Genomic DNA, 16,703 nt, shown 5'->3' with positions numbered 1-16,703 from the left:
TGGGAATTCAATTCTGGAAATTGCATTCCATGAATGACTACCACTATGCAAATTCCAGGATGTTATTCAACTTCCAAATTTTGAGGTCACAAATGGGATTAATTCAGGAAATTTCTATGACTCATAAGTGAACAGCAGCTCACCAGCACTGACGGCAGTTTTGCTTTCACCAGGGTAGGGTTTCCCTTCAGTAATGGCAATGGACCCAGTGCAGCAGTGGCTCTTCCAAAGCAGCACAGTATTGGTCGTATACTATTAAATGATCCTACAGCAGCTGGAGAACACAGTCCTTCATTACTTCATTTAAACCTGTTCTCTAATGTTAGCCTTCATTTGTTCTTTCTGTGCCCTTTATATTTAGTGTCTTACAAGTTCCGTCATGAATTCTTCCCTGTTCAAGTTCAATGTCATAGATTGCTTGTTCCTCTTTCAAGGGGTTAACTACTAAATATCCATCCTTTCAGGTGGATCGAAAGAATCAGAAATTTTTCCCTCTTGTGCTTGATGGATACATTTATGACTGAGCCCCTCATTTGGGGACAGTTAGCTTTGGGCATCAAGACCACCTCCTGGTCTTCCTTATAGCTTTGTCCATATGGGGTGATGGATGAGAGCAAAAGGCTCTGGAAGGAGGCACATGCCAACTTAAAGGGCTGCTATGGATCTTCTTAGTCTCTTTGCTTATACAGCTGCTCTGAGCTAGGGGCAGTAAATGAAGATTAAAAATGAAGCTGTATAGCTTTCAAAAGGGGAGAGAGGAACCACTGAGCACTGCTAGCATACATCTAAGGATAAAATGTGATGCAGCCCCTACAGAACCTCTTATATGATCTTAAAGATGTGGAAATACCAAAATTTTACAGGAGAACATAGCCATCACTTTATGAAGAAATGAGTGCTGAGTTCTATGGGATAGCTACATAGGCTCACAAACCACAATCCACAGAGATGAATCGAGTGTACCAAAAACAAATACTAGGGGAGGATTTGAGGTCAGATAAAAGGTGTGCCCTCTTCCTATATGATAAAAGGTGGAGCTGAGGAAGGGAAAGTGCAGACTGGAAACTGGGGTTTGAGAATTTTCTTCTCTAGGCTGTCAGCATCACCAGGGCAACAAGCCAGGATTGAAATTCATCTGCTTCCTTATTTCTGAGTCCTTTACTTCAACCTGTTTAATTTGGAATTGAATCTATGACATATCTCCTCCATTTTATATAGCTTTATCTGGCCAAGACTTGGCTATACTTGGGACAATATTAGAAAGTCCTTCAGGATCTTAATTTTTTTTTTTTTAGCAATTTATGTGTCACTTTAGAAAGGAGATATCGATGAAGTCTATTTCCCACTCAACATTTGATAACAAATGAGACGCAGAGAAGTTAATGAGTTATCTGATGTCACACAGCAATCTAGTGGGCAGGTGTAAATCACTGCACAATCTTTCTTCTCTTAATGATTAATTCCAACTGGTAAGCTACATATTAAGCAATTATATTTTCTCTCTGAAGACTCTTTATGTGAGAAGCACTATATAAGCCAGAAATACTAAACTATTCGTACCACAGTATTTCTTTCTTCTATGTCTGTTTATACCATTCTCTCTTCCTGGAAAGTTACCCAACCTATTTTTATACCCATGTTCTACATCCCTACCTTTCAGTAAGCCTTTTGCTGTAACCCCAAGATGGATTACGAATCTCATCAATACTATATTGTATTATAACAACCTATTTATGGATATTTCTCTCCAACAAGAAGTACATGTCTTAAATATCTTTATATCCATCAAGTCTAGTACAGTGATTGACAGAGTGTAGGTGTTTAATAAATTTGTATTGAATAAATGGATGAGCACTTTAATGAATATAAATATGAGCACATAAATAAGCGGTGAACAGAAGTATCTTCTATGAGAGGTTATAGACAGTGTTTATAGAGAAGCTAAGAAATGATGATAGCTTATTTAGATAACCAAGAAAGATGCAGGTTAAGTGCTATTTTTGCTTTCCTGTATAATGTAGTCTACAATTATTTCTGCTGCAGAAAAAACTAGTTACCCTACTGTCAGGTTCTGTCTAGATCCTTAAGAGTCCAGAACCTCAAGTGCCCTCCAAAGCTGCCCAGAATCTGTAATAGTATTTGATATGCAGTAATTGCTCATTGATCATTAACTGGATAAACAGATATCCAGAAATTTTATGATTATCACATCAAGTATTTTAAGGAGATAAGATTAGAATCACCAACTATTTACCATCCCAAAGATAGGAGCACAAAAGAAGGCTTCAATCCAGCAATTCTGTCCCTAGGTATATACCCAACAGAAAGAAAAACATATGTCCACACAAAAGATCATTATTCATAAAGACAAAAAGGGAGAAGACAACCCAAATGTCTACCAACTGACAAATGGATAAACAAAATATAGTACATCTATACAATGAAATTATTTGGTCATAAAAAGGAATAGAGTACTAATACATGCTACCACATGGTTGAACCTTGAAAACATTATGTGAAGTGAAAGAAGCCAATTACAAAAGACTATGCATTATATGATTTAATTCATATGAAATATCCAGAAAAGGGAAATCTATAAAGAAAGAAAGTAGATTAGGATCTGCTTATGGCTGGTGGGGTTTGAGCGTGACAGCTAAAGGACATGAGGTTTTCTTTTAGAGGTGATGAAAATGTATAAGATTGTGGTAGTGGTTGCATATCTGTGATTATACTAATAACCACTGAAGTGTACACTTTAACTGGTGAATTGTATCATGTGTGAATTATACCTCAATAAAGCTGTTAAAAAATGACAAGAGGGAGAGAGAGAGAGAAAAAAAAAAATTGAAAACATCTCAGACTGAAGGCTCCCCATCAGAATCTTCCCAGTGTGTTCACAAGATTCATTCCCGGTATTGGCTGAAGACGGCCCAGTGTGTGCCCTTATTTCTACCTTGTCCATTTCCAAGGCTCCAACCACAGCTCACTAACACTCAGTCTGTCTCAGCCAACTACCACATTGTGAATTTTTCCTTCGTGTGTGTGTGTGTGTGTGTATAATAACCAGTTGAACCAGATATAAAGTCCTTGTTCAAGCCACATCCATAGTTTCACAACCAAACTAGCATTTATTGAATGCCCATTATGTGCCAAGCACTCAGCATATGTTATTTTTAAGCCTCTCTATAACCCCAGGAAGTAGGCTGCATTACTTCATTTCACAGAGGAAGACCTAAGACCAAATGCAGCCAATTACATGGTATCACTATGTGGGAAATGATAGATTGAGGTTAAGATATGTGTGTGATTCACAATATCTGTGCTCCATTCACAATTTGTGTCCTCAAAGTCTACCACAGTACACAAATAAAACCAGTACGAGTGAGTATGGAATGTCTAATAAAGACAAACAACCTGGTCACTGTTTCAGAGTGAAACAGTGATGTGAGGATTCTGTTTTAAAATCCTGCCTTAATGGCCCAGACAATGGCAAAGGGTTCTCCTGGGTCTGGGACTATTCAAGCTGTCTGCTTGAAGAGGGAGATTTTACATCTTGTTCTAGCTGAGCAAGCAATAGCATACTCTCAAGGCAGTTTCTTTTGTAGAATACCTACATTCTTGTTCCAAATTCTAGATGACAGTTCTACTCCAGAAAGACTTGGTGCATCTCTAAGGCCATATTAACTTCATATTAAAATATCAGATTGTGAGAGTGGAGTGGTCACTGAAGATGTCTGATGGTCTGTTCTGAGGAGTGGCCAGCAGCGCTGTGGAATAGGCCAGTGACCACTCACAGCTGGGACGGGCTACAGAACAGCACGTAGCAGAGGTGGAAGTCCAAGTCAAACACAGAAGGCCAGCCTTACTGAGCCACCAAGAGTGTCATCTGTATCCATGGTGATCTCAACAACAGCAAATACCTATGGTGAATTTCCAGGCTGAACTTAGACAGGCGTTCTAAGGTGAGACACCAAGAGGGTGTTAAAGCAGTATTGGAATATCCAAGAAGCTGATTTCCCAGTGAAAACCTGGCTGACAATGTATCAATGTATTTGATTCAGTTTACAATGTAATAAAAATATTATTCATGGAAAATAAATAAATCAGATTGCTTACACCTTACGCTATGAACACTAGTATGCAGACATCCGAGGCACCACTTAAGTTTTATTCCTTAATCTATATCCTGCTACTTTCATGTGAGGATGTCTGAGGATGCTCTTTTTCCCTGATTCTTTGTCATATTCCTTTCTTGTCTTTCTTGCTGCACTTTTATCTAGACGTTGTCCCCCATCCCGTTCTCTTTGGCAATTTTGAAAGTACACTGGCCAATTTCTTGTCATGTGATTCTTCATGAAATGCAAGTTCCTTCTTGCTTGTAATACTCCAAAATAATAAGTTCCGGTCTAATAAATCAAATCCAGCTTTGCTACCACCTATACGGCAAGTGAATGTTCGCTCTTCCTCCTCCAAAGTCAGTAACTTCAACTAGCAGAAAATATGATAACATTCCCTCCACATAAATCAGAGTAAGCATGTAGATTAGAATATTAAAAGAATAGCATAAGGACACAAGGAAAGGAAGAAGGGATCTCTAGAAGCTTAAGTTGGCACAGATTCACCAGGAAATGTATGCTAGACTAACCTCTATTAGATAACTGGTTGGCATGGCACTTTTGGACTTGAACAGAGTGTATGTAGGACTCTCGTGACACTTTTATGGACAAGCTATATTGGGTTAGATAAGAACCTAATGAGATATAGTCATACCTGGCTGGACGATCATATAAAAACATAACTGACAGGTACTTTGTAGCTTTGACTTTACAAACTTACATAAAGATGCCCAAGGCAAGCATATCAAATTTGGGAGTGACTGCAAAGAATATTGGACATGAAGTATGACTTAAAAATAATCTCAGTAGAGTGGATAATCTCACAATGTCATCAAAATAACTTTTAAATTGTGTATACTCCATATGCCAAGTTAACAAAGGGTTACAAATAGAGGCTCCTGGGTGGTACGGTCAGTTAAGTATCTGATGCTTGGTTTCAGCTCTAAGAGTGACTCTTACTGGAGTGATAGGTCATCCCCCATGTATAAATGGGTTTGCAGAAGTCAAATTTCAACCCACTATAGGTCATAATCCCAGGGTCATGAGATTGAGCCCCACATTGGGCTCCATGCTTAGTGTGGAGTCTGCTTGGGATTCCCTTTCCCTCTGCCTCTCTTGCTTGTGTTCTCTCTCAAAAAAAAGTCTTTAAAAAAAGGGTTATAAATATATATATGATTTAATATATTTCAGTATGTTCTTACTCTGAAAAAATATCCCATAGAAGTGGGTGATGGGCATTAAGGAGCACATGTGATGTGATGAGTACTGGGTGTCACACGCAATGATGAATTACTGAACACTACATCTGAAACTAATGATGTACTATATGTTGGTAATTGAATCTAAATTTTTTTTATAGATCTTGGAAACTAGCCCTTTATCTGATATGTCATTTGCAAATATCTTCTCCCATTCTGTAGGTTGTCTTTGAGTTTTGTTGACTGTATCCTTTGCTGTGCAAAAGCTTCTTATCTTGATGAAGTCCCAATAGTTCATTTTTGCTTTTGTTTCTTTTGCCTTCGTGGATGTATCTTGCAAGAAGTTACTGTGGCTGAGTTCAAAACGGGTTTGCCTGTGTTCTCTAGGATTTTGATGGAATCTCGTCTCACATTTAGATCTTTCATCCATTTTGAGTTTATCTTTGTGTCTGGTGCAAGAGAGTGGTCTAGTTTCATTCTTCTGCATGTAGATGTCCAATTTTCCCAGCACCATTTATTGAAGAGACTGTCTTTCTTCCAATGGATAGTCTTTCCTCCTTTATCGAATATTAGTTGACCATAAGGTTCAGGGTCCACTTCTGGGTTCTCTATTCTGTTCCACTGATCTATGTGTCTGTTTTTGTGCCAGTACCACACTGTCTTGATGACCACAGCTTTGTAGTACAACCTGAAATCTGGCATTGTGATGCCCCCAGATATGGTTTTCTTTTTTAAAATTCCCCTGGCTATTCGGGGTCTTTTCTGATTCCACACAAATCTTAAAATCATTTGTTCTAACTCTCTGAAGAAAGTCCATGGTATTTTGATAGGGATTGCATTAAACATGTATATATTGCCCTGGGTAACATTGACATTTTCACAATATTAATTCTGCCAATCCATGAGCATGGAATATTTTTCCATCTCTTTGTGTCTTCCTCAATTTCTTTCAGAAGTGTTCTGTAGTTTTTAGGGTATAGATCCTTTACCTCTTTCGTTAGGTTTATTCCTAGGTATCTTATGCTTTTGGGTGCAATTGTAAATGGGATTGACTCCTTAATTTCTCTTTCTTCAGTCTCATTGTTAGTGTATAGAAATGCCACTGATTTCTGGGCATTGATTTTGTATCCTGCCACGCTACCGAATTGCTGTATGAGTTCTAGCAATCTTGGGGTGGAGACTTTTGGGTTTTCTATGTAGAGTATCATGTCATCGGCGAAGAGGGAGAGTTTGACTTCTTCTTTGCCAATTTGAATGCCTTTAATGTCTTTTTGTTGTCTGATTGCTCAGGCTAGGACTTCCAGTACTATGTTGAATAGCAGTGGTGAGAGTGGACATCCCTGTCTTGTTCCTTATTAAACTCAACACAAAAGAAACAAACAATCCAATCATGAAATGGGCAAAAGACATTAAGATAAATCTCACAGAGGAAGACATAGACATGGCCAACATGCATATGAGAAAATGCTCTGCATCACTTGCCATCAGGGAAATACAAATCAAAACCACAATGAGATACCACCTCACACCAGTGAGAATGGGGAAAATTAACAAGGCAGGAAACAACAAATGTTGGAGAGGATGCGGAGAAAAGGGAACCCTCTTACACTGTTGGTGGGAATGTGAACTGGTGCAGCCACTCTGGAAAACTGTGTGGAGGTTCCTCAAAGAGTTAAAAATAGACCTGCCCTACGACCCAGCAATTGCACTGTTGGGGATTTACCCCAAAGATACAAATGCAATGAAACGCCGGGACACCTGCACCCCGATGTTTATAGCAGCAATGGCCACGATAGCCAAACTGTGGAAGGAGCCTCGGTGTCCAACGAAAGATGAATGGATAAAGAAGATGTGGTTTATGTATACAATGGAATATTACTCAGCCATTAGAAATGACAAATACCCACCATTTGCTTCAACGTGGATGGAACTGGAGGGCATTATGCTGAGTGAAGTAAGTCAGTCGGAGAAGGACAAACATTATATGTTCTCATTCATTTGGGGAATAGAAATAATAGTGAAAGGGAATATAAGGGAAGGGAGAAGAAATGTGTGGGAAATATCAGAAAGGGAGACAGAACGTAAAGACTGCTAACTCTGGGAAATGAACTAGGGGTGGTAGAAGGGGAGGAGGGCGGGGGGTGGGAGTGAATGGGTGACGGGCACTGGGGGTTATTCTGTATGTTAGTAAATTGAACACCAATAAAAAATGAATTAAAAAATAATAAAATAAAATTAAATTAAATTTAAAAATAAATAATTTTTTTTTAAAAAAAGGAGAAAGAAAAAAAAAGCAATCATGCAACATTCCCATTCTCATCCCCATGACCTAGACCATCCTGTCCACGATGGTACCCACCAGCTACCTGTGGCTACTGAGCACTTGAAATATGTGCTCTGAGTTGAGATGTGCTGTAAGTGTAATATCCACAGCAAACTTCGAAGACAAAGCATGAAAAAGGATGTCAAATATCTCGTTAATAATTTTTATACTGATTGCATATTGAAATGATAATATTTTGCATATATTAACAGAAAATATATTATTAAAATTAAGTTCACTTGTATTTTTTTCCTTTACTTCAATATGGCTATACAAAAGTTTACAATTATCTATGTAGTTTGCATTATATTTCTGCTGACTGCACCAATTTAGACCAGCACAGCAAATTTCATTGTGCCCTTTTCCTGGTTTTATCAGTCACCCCAAAAGCCCTAGATTCCTAGCTCAGCCCTCAGCATCCATCAGCCTTGAACACCCTCCACAAGTCCTGAATCTCTTTCATTGCACCTCATGGAACCCATGGCCCATCTACCTTTAGCCAAGTTTCCTTTCTCCCTCACCTCTTCTCATTTCCTTCCCCTTCTTGCTCTAATTCAGTGATTCTAAAACATGTCTGTGCTTTGGAATCATGTTGAGAATTTTAAATAAATAAATACCCAGGCCTCTTTTTCAGAATGTTCAATCAGAACCTCTGCTGTAGGGATAAAGTTTCTGAATGTTTTAATAGCTCATCCAAATGATTCAAATGTGCAGCTGGGATTAAGAACCACCCATTAAGCCAATGTCAACTTTCCACCTACTACAGCCCTGCATCCATGCTAGAGAAAATGGGTGGAGAAAAACACAGAGTGTGATGACTTGGTCCCCGTGAAAACTAACCTAAAGTGAATTTAAAGCTGTCCAGGGATGCCTGAGCGGCCCAGTGGTTGGGCATCTGCCTTCGGCTTAGGTCATGATCCCAGGGTCCTAGGATGGAGTCCCACATTAGCTTCCCCACAGGGAGCCTGCTTCTCCTTCTGCCTATGCCTCTGGCTTTCTCTCTGTGTCTCTCATGAATAAATAAAATCTTAAGAAAAATAATAAAGCTGTCCAGCAATCCTACCATCTTTCCTGTGTCCATGCACTATCTTTATTTCCTTAGAGACATACTCTTCCCCTCCATCCTTACTCTCAGCCCATGACATCGCTGCCTAGTTAAGCAAAAACATAGTATAAATTAGTATCAGCCTTCCATAAATGCTCTCCACTGCATCTACCCAGGAGATGTCCAGGAATCTACCCATTACTGTCCTGTAATGTAATCACTAGTTACCCAAGGGGATCTGGCAACTATAACCATAGGCCACAGTTCAGAATATCAGATGTTAGGTTTGAAGAGAAAAGAGAGGCATAGGGGAACATTGGATAAGTGTTTTAAAGCTTCTGAAGGGGTGTCTTGGAGATGAAAGTGGAGTCACTCTTGGTGTTTAGCTTTACTCCACAGGGCAGAATTGGGACTAAACACTAGAGGTAAAGAGAAGGTAAGTTTTATTGATTGATTGATTGATTGATTGATTGATGTAAAACTAAAATGCAGCATTCTATTAGTTTCAGGTACAACATAATGATTCAACATTCAACATTCCTATACATTTCTCAGTGCTCATCACAATAAAGGTACTCTGAATCCCCTTTATCTTTTTTACCCATCCCCCCACCCACTTCCCCTCTGGCAATCATCAGTTTGTTCTCTGTATTTAAGAGTCTTCTCTACTTCTTTATCCATTCATCTATGGATGGACACTTGGGTTGTTTTCATATCTTGGCTATTGTAAATAATGCTGCATAAACATAAGAGTGCACACATCTTTTTGAGTTAAGTGTTTTCATTTCCTTTGGGTAAATACCCAGTAGTAGAATCACTGGATCATATGGTATTCTGTTTTTAAGTTTTTAAGGAACCTCTAATACTGTTGTCCACATGGCTGTACCAATTTATAGTCCCACAAAAGTACACAAGGGTTCCTTCTTCTCTACATCCTTGCCAACACTTATTTGTCTTTATTTTGGCTATTCTGAAAGGTGTAAGGTGGTATCTCATTGTGGTTTTGAGCTGCATTTCCCGGATGATGAGTGATGTTGAGCATCTTTTCATGTGTCTATTGGCCATCTGTATGTCTTCTTTGAAAAAGTATCTATTTGGGTCCTCTTCCCATTTTTAATTGGATTACTTGTGCTTTTTGGTGTTGAGCTATATAAGATCTTTATATATTTGGGATATATATCCTTTATTGGATATATCACTTGCAGTATCTTCTCTCATTCTGTAGGTTGCCTTGACATTTTGTGGATGGTTTCCTTCACTGTGCAAAATCTTTTTATTTTGGTGTAATCCCAATTGTTTATTTTTGCTTTTGTTTCTCTTGCCTGAGGAGACAGATCTAGAATGTTTCTACTGCCAACGTCAAAAAAAAATATTGCCTAAGTTCTCTTCTAGAATGTATATGGTTTCAAGTCTCACATTTAGGTCTTTAATTCATTCTCAGTTTATTTTTGTGTATAATGTAAGAAAGTGGTCCAGTTTCATTCTTCTGTATGTAGCTGTCCAGTTTTCCCAGCACCATTTGTTAAAGACTGTCTTTTTCCCATTGTAGATTCTTGCCTTCTTTGTCACAGAAAAGGTAACTTTTAGCTTGCTATAACAACAAAAGCATTCTAGTGAAATTTTTATGTTTCCACAAGATAGCTCCTGATAACAAAAATAAGAAAGCAGGAACCAAATAATTGTCTCAAGAATATTGCAGGGGAGAAACGTGTGTTCGTGGGAGGATCAAACTGGTGATTTCCAAGTTGGGTTCCTAACCCCAAGTTTTTAGAAAGATAAGCCAAGTTTAGATGAAAAATACCACCACTGCATAAAGCATGGCTGGCCTCTGTGCCTGTTTTCATGACTCAAGTCTGGTGAGATGTCCAGATATGATGAAATGAGCATGAGAAGTCAGGGTGTCTAGGGCCAAATTTTGCCCATAAAGAGTCAGAGGTGTGGATGCAAATCACCCCACTTCTTTGAGTTGTCAATGAGTCCTCATCACAGAAAGGCTTGGCCTAGACGCACATTGCATCTGCTTCAGTTCTAAACACTATAATTCTGTGTTTTCAACTCATAGGAACTGGAAAGGAGTTGGAGATGAATGGGTGGAGGCAATCACAGGATATTACCAGGTGGGGGAGGGGCGCCTAGCATGTTTAGAGTAAAGGAAAACCATGTTAAATCAGATTCTTCCTTACCAAAGCAATGAAAGATAAGGTTCCTCAGGGCCAGGCATCTAACATCTCTCTTCAAGTGTGTGGAAGGTGAGAGAGCTCCAAGCTTGAAAAATCAGGATGAAATTGCTACTTACACACAGAACTGGTTCTCAATCCCAAGGGACAGATAAAGCCTGAGGTTGTGCTGAGCTTTGGTTCATGGAGACTAAAGCTTACACTGAATGATCATCGCTGAAGACAAATCCCAAAAAGGAGTGAGCCTATGAGGGAATGCACATCACTGTGTATGCTGGAGCTCCTTCATCTTGGCTGAAAAGACGTCTCTCATGTAGGTTGTCTAGGAGTTGAATTATTGAGACTAATGCAACAGCATTAAAGACTTGAGTTACTCCAACTGTTTCTAGTATCTTGAGCTAGCTTCTAGGTATCACCTGCACATGGCTGTTGGGGTTATCTAGAGATTTTGGTGGAAAAGCACCAAACAATGTTGATATAATCTGAGTAAAAAAAAAATAACATTTCCCAGTAGCTCCCAAATAATTGAGGCTAAAATGCGACAATGAAGTTTCAGCAAGTCTGTGACTTGTTTTCTTATGTAGGCCAAAATTAGTACTGAATTTAATATTTTCTAAGATTTAAGCCACAGTTGAAGTTAGAGCTCTAGAATCATCTGAAAACCAAGACTTGTGTTTTCACCATTTTCCCTGTCGATTTCCATCTTATTTTATTCTTCCTCTCCAAAAGGCAATTGCCTGCCTGATTCCCCTTCTTATTTAGTATAAATCTCTTATCAGGCTTCACAAACTCACCATAACAAGGTGGTTACTGGACTCTTAGCTCTGTGAAGTTTAGATAACAGAATCTGTTTTCACTAGATAGTTGGAAAACAGAAATGGCAACATTCCTTTTCAGACAAGGCTCCCTAAACCTTTTCTTTATTTTACTTTTTGGTATAATAACAAGGGCTGACAGGACCCCTTGACACCATTAGCAGTAAATGAATTTTTCAATAAAGACTAACAGAGAAAAACCATAGGAATTTAGAGGTGATTTTTTTTTTTTGACCCAGAGAGCTATATCTCCTTATGTCTTTCCTTTCCATGTATTCTTTATGAGAAATTTCAGCAAAAGCTTCTTAAAATTAATCCAATACCTGTCTCCTTCAATTCTTTTTCCTGGAAGTCTTTGCTCATTGATGGAAAGGTCTTGGCCACTTCTTAAGGGCCCCTATCCGGGAAGATGAAAGGCAGTGCAGTGAACTCAAGCTTTATCCTGAGGTGTATCTTTGTAAATTTAGCAATACTTCTTCCTTTTTACATGAGGAAATTTAAGGAGAAGCAGGCTCAAATGTGAATTGGATTCTGTCCATTTCTCCCTCAAACTGGGAGGGCACTGGTCATATACTCACATATGTGTATTATAAATATTCAACGACTCTAATCCAGTCTCTTCCATATAATGCACATTATAACTCCTATTTAAACTTTCAGGATGCTCTTTATGTCATCTGTTATGCTCTACTTTAAAATGTCTGTCAGCCTAATATTCCTACTTTCTTCCTTTATTAATCTGTCTTCAAGGTCATGTGTGGAAACACCTTTCAGTGGAAAGAACCCATCTGCTTTGACAAAAACGTATGCTATGAACCTTCATTATTGCAAGGGTCTTAAAAAAAAAAAAAGTCCAAGAGTCCATTAAGATGCCTTCAAAGCAGAGTTCCCTAAAGCTTGCTTGGGGAGACACTAGTCCTAGGAGTTGCTGCCATAAACAAAAACAAAAACATGTGATAGTGAGGGATGCTATGTCAAGAGCTACAAGATGCAAAGAGTTCTACAATTCAAAGCACACGACAGCATTTTAAAGGGTGGTAGGCATTCTAAAATAAAGATACATATTTAATTTTATTTAACGATGTATTTCTCAACCTTATTTGATTAGAGAACTATTTTTGTGTACGTATTTAACACTTAGTAACATACTGCTGTTCGAGAGTTCCCCTGTACACAGTTTGGAAATTGTGCTAAATGATGTTCTTTTTTCCATTTTTCAAGAATCATTATTCTAGCTCATCAATGTGTTGGAAAATAACCTTAGGATAGAAATATAACCACGTCCTTGTCACACTATTTACAGGAGTACTTCACACTATTTACAGGAGTACTTATGGTTCCTCTCCCAGGTACCACGTCTCTAAATGACGAGTCGGTTGTTACAAGTAAACAAGAAACATCTCTGCTTTTTTGTGATATCATGGTAACTTCATCTGAATAGTTCTGGGCTCGTGTGCTGGGGACAGGCTGCCAATCATCAGAGATGACTGCCACATTCCATGGCTGGCGTTTATCTCTCATTCATGACCCTTAGGTCTTTGCATACGATATGCAAGTTCCTTCCTGTTGTATTTCTGATCCCTACATCCAAACAAACTAAAAAATCAAATTTATCATTTCCCTCACTAAAAAAAAAATAAAATAAAATGTGATTAATGGTGTCCGGGTGAGACAGAACAGGGTACAAATCCTTCCTCCTCCACCCCTTCCTGGTTTCGTTACCCTTGGTCACCTCCTCATTTGTGACATGGGAGGTTAACCCAACACAACTCACGAGCATCCAGTGAGATGCTGCGTGTAAGTTCCTCAGCCTGGCACACAGTAGTCCTTTGGGTCTCATTAGTAATGAAGTGTCCTACCATGACTTTTCACACTTTTTACAAATCCCATCCATGGTCATATCTGAAACTTCTGGCAATTCTCCCTATTTTTCCCAATCGAATTCAACTTTTTCACCCTCCAAGTTGCCCCACTTTCCCCACTGACAGACCTTTTTCTAGAAATGTCACAGTATGTCAGACTGATTAGGAACCTGTAGTGAGCAGTATTAGCCCACTGCCCCCCATTCTATCTGACCTAAATTCCTCATCTCCTCAAACACTAACTGTGCCCCCCACAGCTAACTCCCAATTACCAGCTCCATCATGAACACTCTGGATGTATTTACATGGTCCTTCCTTAGAATATCCTCCTTCTTGCTCCCTATTCTTTTCCTTTTATTGTTACTATCAAATCCACTGCAAAAAAAAACAAAAACAAAAACAAAAACAAAAAACAAAACCCTTCTTCCTGATGTTCCTGACTAACCCTATTTAGTGCTATAGGATTATGATTCTAATTTTTTTCTGATGCATTCATATACATACACACAAATACTTTATATCAAGTTGTACTTACTGATGTAAGTTTTCCACCATGTCTGTATTTAAAAAAAAAAAAAACAACAATTTAGGGCAGCCTGGGTGGCTCAGCAGTTTAGCGTCACCTTCAGCCCAGGGCACGATCCTAGAGTGCCAGGATCGAGTCCCGTATCGGGCTCCCTGCATGGAGCCTGCTTCTCCCTCTGCCTATGTCTCTACTTCTCTCTCTGTATCTTTTATGAATATATAAATAAAATCTTTTAAAAAAATTTTAAGTTGAGAAGTAATTAACATGTAACAATATTAGTTGTAGGAGATGACCATTTATTTATAAATATATATATAAGTTTCACTATGTATATGTACATATATGCACATATATATTCACATATTCATATTTACTATGCATATATACATATAGGTGTGTGTATGTGTGTGTGTGTGTGTGTATATATATATATATATAGTGAAATATATATAGTGAAACATTACCACAGTAAGTTTGGCTAACATCTGTCATCACCATAATGACATTTTTTTTATGTAGGCTCCATGCCCAGTGTGAGTTTATGACCCAGAGATCAAGACCTGAGCCGATATCAAGAGTCAGAAGCTTAACCAACTGAACCACCCAGGCTCCCCTTTGTGATGAGAACTTTTAAGATCTACTCTCAGCAACTTTCAAGTATACAATACGGTATTGTTAGCTACAGTCACCATTCACTATGCTTTTTTTCTCCCCAGATATTTTTCTCACATAAGCATATGCTCTTTAAGGGGAGTGAACGTATCAGGTTTTTATCCTTCCCACAGTGGAGGTGTACAAATATTTGATTGATCCACCAATGCTAAACACTTGCATTCCCAGGACTTATGTTTACTTTAATGGGAATAAATATCACATGGGACATTTGGGGGATACAGCAAAGTCAGGTGTTTGCTTATGGACAAAAGTTATATATTGAATGCCTATGAAGCTTTTATTTGTTAGTTGGTTTGTGTGCTTTGTCATTCAGGATGCTGTTTACTTACAGAAGGTGTTCATGAATACTTAAAGCAGATCTGCCTGGAATCTTCTCTATCATTTTAGGGTTAGGTAACACACATTTCTGGCTATAGTCTTTGCTAGGATTTTGAAAGTTGAGCTACTTACCAAAGAGTAAGACTTCTCTCTCTTTAAAGAGGTGAACTGAAAGGACAATCCTAAGTATGATATGTGTGTAGACAAAGTCTTCAATATCTTGCAGCAGAACATCCCTCAGCCTCAAAGTCTGTCACCTTGTGGAATGCTGGCAGTGGCCCCAAGCCATGGCAAGCTGTGGCTTCTGGCAGCTGCTCTGGGGAATGACTCCTCTTCTCCACATGATGTAGTCCTCCATCCTGCAGGAGGGGCCAGCCCTGTGAAACCCTCTCAGCACCTCTGGCAAGCATCTTTTCCAGTTCTTTCCATCTGCAAATGGGATGCATATCTTTCACATATCTGCCACCTGTCCTTGGGAGTGGTCAAGTTTTTGCCTAATTCTTAGCCTATCACTTAATTCTACAGCTCCATCCATTTCTCTCCCACTCAAGAAAGCATATTGGAATACAAATGAGTAGACTGATAAAAAATTGTCACCTTGAATCTGCTCTCATGTATGTTTTTGTAAAAGTAAATCACTCACGAATTTGGGACTTTTACTGGTAATGTATTACTTAGGGACCCACCTAAGTAACACTGGGTCGGCAGCTACTGTGCTGACAGCCACTGGCAAGGTCGATGCAAGGTCAAAGTAGGACTATCCTGGCCACTGAGTGACAGCTAATGTGAATTCCTGTTCTCTCAAGAAAAGAGAACTGATTTCTATTTGTCAGTCAGGCACTGTGTTAGGCACCTTCTGAGTTTGGCACCACACCACCTGATGAGGGGGTGGGATTGTCAGTAAAGGAAGCTCTGGTGGCTTCCATAACTATTTCCAAAACTGATGTGTAGTCGTCAAGATTTCTCATAGCCCGAGTCTTTTTCCACCATCGCATAGAGCTGCCCTATTAAAATTCTCTGAAGAAACAAATCGGTGTAATTTTCTTACAGTCTCCATTAAAGTCTTCCTGCTGCTGGATTGATTTTTACAATTCCTACCTCTTGGGCTGGCATGTATGGCCCATTTTCTTCTTTCTTGTTTTTTTTTTTTTTTTCCTTTTTATTCAATAAGATAAGGGAATATTCTGTTAAATTAGTCCTTGTGGGCACGTTGGAATTACCACCATTCTTCAAACCAGTTGTGTAAGTCAGCTGCCAATAACAGTGCCTGGTTAAACACTTGATTTTGTTGTTCCATAGAGTTACTACTGAATTACGCTAAGACCATTTGTAAAGCATTACTTACCTGAATCCAATGCCCGTCTCTGAAGTAGTTTTGTGTAACTGATTGCAGAGGAGAGCTAATTTTTAAAAGTACTGTATTGCTTGAAGATACATGAACACTTCATGGGTGCCATAGTGAAGTAAGGACCCGTGAATGAAGCAGTTAACCGAGGAAAAAGGGCAGGTGAAAAGTCTCATCCTCTGTCAACATCCAGGTCTGTTACACAGGCTTAGTCAAATGTACATATGTTCAGCCTTAATTATTCACTTAAAATTTTCTTTACGCCCATTTGTTAGAAAGAAAAGAAAATCTTACCATGTGAAA

At 38.8% G+C, this 16,703-nt stretch overlaps 1 long non-coding RNA gene across 9 annotated transcripts in view; it reads right to left on the bottom strand.

Moving 5' to 3' along the window:
* Nucleotides 1-16,703, bottom strand: part of LOC140621525 (uncharacterized) — a 461,525-nt gene that overhangs the window by 414,279 nt on the left and 30,543 nt on the right. For all 9 annotated transcript variants that reach the window (XR_012021267.1, XR_012021262.1, XR_012021260.1 and 6 more), the window contains one exon: nucleotides 15,188-15,484. This is a non-coding gene — a long non-coding RNA (uncharacterized lncRNA). The remainder of the gene's footprint in view (nucleotides 1-15,187; nucleotides 15,485-16,703) is intronic.

The sequence above is a fragment of the Canis lupus genome, chromosome 30 (genome assembly GCF_048164855.1).
Source record: "Canis lupus baileyi chromosome 30, mCanLup2.hap1, whole genome shotgun sequence".
Taxonomy (NCBI): domain Eukaryota; kingdom Metazoa; phylum Chordata; class Mammalia; order Carnivora; family Canidae; genus Canis; species Canis lupus.
Note: the sequence above shows the minus strand (reverse complement) of the source record. Positions and strands in the feature narration are given on the sequence as shown.